This window comes from Gopherus evgoodei, unplaced genomic scaffold (genome assembly GCF_007399415.2).
Source record: "Gopherus evgoodei ecotype Sinaloan lineage unplaced genomic scaffold, rGopEvg1_v1.p scaffold_129_arrow_ctg1, whole genome shotgun sequence".
NCBI classification, from domain to species: domain Eukaryota; kingdom Metazoa; phylum Chordata; order Testudines; family Testudinidae; genus Gopherus; species Gopherus evgoodei.
In genome coordinates this window covers 28,115-31,619 of record NW_022059792.1, presented here as the reverse complement: position 1 = coordinate 31,619, position 3,505 = coordinate 28,115, and the positions used below count along the sequence as shown (strand labels likewise).

At 53.9% G+C, this 3,505-nt stretch overlaps 1 non-coding gene across 1 annotated transcript; it reads left to right on the top strand.

Annotated features, from left to right (window-relative positions):
- Window positions 1-2,974: 2,974 nt before the first annotated feature.
- TRNAR-UCU lies at window positions 2,975-3,047 on the top strand. The gene has a single exon. It is a non-coding gene; the product is annotated as a tRNA-Arg (tRNA).
- Window positions 3,048-3,505: the final 458 nt, after the last annotated feature.

Here is a 3,505-nt window from a genome sequence, read left to right as displayed (position 1 = left end):
CCTTGTATCTAGCTTGTTCTGTAGCCCTTCTCCAGCTCGGTCAGAGACTTACCTGAGCTCTCGGCTTTGTGTTCCACCTGACTCAGGGCTGGTCTAGGCTGACATAACTACAGGGCTCAGGGCTGTGAAAAACCCACCCCCCGATATAGCTGTGCCACTCTCCCCCCTGCTATAGACGTGGCGGTATCGACAGAAGATGCTTCCATCAGCCTGGCTGCTGTCACTTTGGGGGTGGGGTTCCTGCAGTGACATTAAAACCCCTTCTGTGGCTGTCGGCTGGGTCTCTACTGTGCCGCTCTAGTCCCGTAGCACAGACCTGGCCTTGGTCACTGCTAGTCATGTCGCTGGAACCTGCTTTGGCAATAAAACTCCTCCTCTCCCTTCTTCCCCCTCTTTTCCTCTTCTCTTCCCAGTTTACACCAATGAGCCTGAGCTCAGAGAACCTGGCCCTGGACTCCCTGGGCCACTTGGTTATCCCACAAATGTGATGCAGATACTTGAATCAAGTGGGAAGTGAAAAGGAAGAACTCAGCTGCCTGCCCCTCTGCTTAGCCTCTCCAAGGCCTGGGGTCCTGCTGTGCCTGCAGAGCAACAGGAGCGGCTCTCTCGAGATGGTCTCGCCCGTCCATCCCGTCAGTGGTGAAGGGGTCTCCGTGTCGGGGGTGGCGACATGGAGGGAGTGTGGTGGCAAGATGAGTAGGGGGGAGAGGGAAGCCGAACGAAAGCAGGGATCACTGTGCGCTTCTGTAGCAGGTTTCACCCAAGGGGAAGGCGACACTGCAAAGGTGGAAAACCTGAGACGCAGAGAGCAACAGGGACTTGTCTGGGCTCCTGGCTCCCTGGCCTCTGTTCTGGCCACTAGACAACACTACCTATGCTCGGCTCCCTAGGGTTAGGTGGGGATACAGCTTTAAAAGGTATGGGCCATATCCTCAGCGGGTGTAAATTGGTATAGCTCCACTGACATCAATGACACAAGTTTCGAGCAGCTGAGGATCTGACTCACTCTGCAGAGTTTGATTGAAGACTGGGAGAATGAGTTAAGACACTTGCTTATACAAGCACCATCATTCCCTGCTCACGGGAGGCTGAAACAGCCCTGTGGCAAGGGATGGAATTAGCCCCGAGAGGGGAATCCTTTTGGCCCTCTACTGCCTGGAAGGGTCATGGAGGGGCAGGACTGAGGTGCTTTGGCAGAGTTTTGAGAATAAGTGCTGAGCTGAGTAAGCAGCGAGTGTGAACGTGACTGACAGTCCTGGGACAGAAAGGAAGGCAGCCAGGAAAAATGGAGAAATTCAGCCACTGTCCCTGGGTAGGTTTGAACCATGATCCTCTCAATTAATAGCTGAATCCACTGACCCATTGCACCACAGAGATGCATATGTGTGCTAACCAAGGCGGCTGCCTAGAAGCCTGCACATCTGCCTGCCAGCACTAGTGCTCACAAGGCACTAGTGTGGATGCTGGAGGCTGGGTGCTGGCTGCTGCAGGTACAAAGCCAGCAGAGTGATGCAGTGGAAGCATGCTAGGTCCATAATCCTGCAATTAATGGGTCAAAGCCATCTCCTGCTGTGCATGGGCTTGTTCCTTTTCCCCCTGGGCCTTCAAGCAAGGCTGTGACCAGCAGAGCACCAAGAGCCTAGACCATGAGGCAAGAGGTGGCTGAGGTGTCAGCCTGCCAGGGAGCTCTCTGGCTGCCTGGGCATGGTGAGGGCCTCCTGGCCTGGCCTCAGGCCGCAGTGCTTCTTGGTCCTCTTTTCCCACCGACACCGGCAGGCAGCTGCTGCAGGAGAACACAAGGGAGGCTCTCCGGGTGCTAGGCAGCGTGTGTGGCTGTCAGGGGAAAGAGCTAAGGCTCCCGACTCGACCTGCCATTGACTCGCATAGCTCTGCACTCCGTCAGCCGTGGCGGGCCAGGCTGCGGATGTGACTCAGGCTTGGACAGCATGGCCGCGCTTTCCTGACAAGGCATGAGGCAGGCCAAGGGCTTTGCACGGCCTCCAGGGAAGTGGGAGGGAGGTGTCTTCGGGCCGGCGTGTCTCATCTGTTTCTCACTTGCCACTTAGACAGAAGTCGGAAAGGAGCGAAACATACACAAATAAAGATTCTGCATTGGATTAAGCCCGAGTCCCTGACATGGCTGCTCAGAGGTGGGCTTTTGCGGAGCAGTCCCCACACTCTTCCAGCCAGCAGGTGAACCCACTGTGTCCAAGAGGGAGCCTTTGAGGTGGCAAAAGGGGGACATCATAGCTCCCAGCAGACCTTGAGGAGCCCACAAGGAGGCTTCAGTGGCATCCCTGGGGGAGCATAAACTCCCCCTTCTGTGCCCATAACACAGAGCTCGATTAATCCAAACCCTCTTCTGCCAGCACCAGGCCTCCTTCTTCTTACACTGGGCCTGCAAGCGAGGGGGTGGCTAGCACAGCAGCAAGAGTCTAACCTGTGAGGCATTAGGCAGCTGATGCCCACAGCCTGCTGGGGAGCTCCCAGAAGTTATTAATGGACAGAGACTCCTCAATGCCCTTAGTAACAAGGGTTTGGGGTTCATTGAGTCACTATGTCAGCCCTGGGTGTCAGGTCGCTGTACAGCTTTGATCTAGAGCTCTGAGCTCAACCACCAACCAGCAGCCCACAGCCTCCCCCTGGGTCTGCCCCACCTGGTTACTCCTTACAGGCTGACTGTACCCCGCTTCCAGCCCCAGATTTGCCCCCTAATCATCCTACTGCCACTCAGAGCCACAGACGTGGATATGCTGAAGGAGGGAGGGGTGACTCTAGGATGGGGTTCTTCTCTAAAAATGGCTGGCAGAAAGGTGATGCTCAGCTCTGCCAGCAACCTACCCAGTTGCCTCGCTGCCAGCAGATGCAGACATTTCTGTAAGGTGATTAAATGGGGTATTTGGCTTCTGAGTGAATGTGAAGAATGTGCACTTATGAGAGGGAATATTCACCCCTTTTTCAGTCCACCTTCAGGGCCCCAGTGGCCTAATGGATAAGGCAATGGCTTTCTAAGTCAGAGATTGTGGGTTCAAGTCCCATTTGGGGTGAACAACTACCTTCTTCCTCTACATTGTATGGGAATCTTGGTCTTTTTTTCACCAAGGAAGTTGGAAGATGTTTGAACACAAAGTACTGCAGCTTGGGAACAATCCCCCAGAAATGGCATCTTCCACTCCACAAATGCTTTCTAATCCCAGCAGTAGCAAACAGTTCATACCAGTGTTTGCCTGAGAATAGAGGGAAGGGGAGTGCTTACTCCAAAACATCCATGAGCGAAACAGACAGGAAGAGCAAGGCCATCCTGAAAGAGAATGGATCTGTCTGGAGACAAAGCAGAACCTGAGAATGAGCAACGTTGTGAAATGAAGAGGTTCAAATGTGTGTTAGATGTTAGTTAGTGTTAGAGGGTTCATCCCTTCACCCTCCCATTCCCTGGTTCTTCTCGCGTGACCAGAGAGCAGCAATAACCAAAGTCCAAAGGTGCAAACAATTCAATGTTTATTGG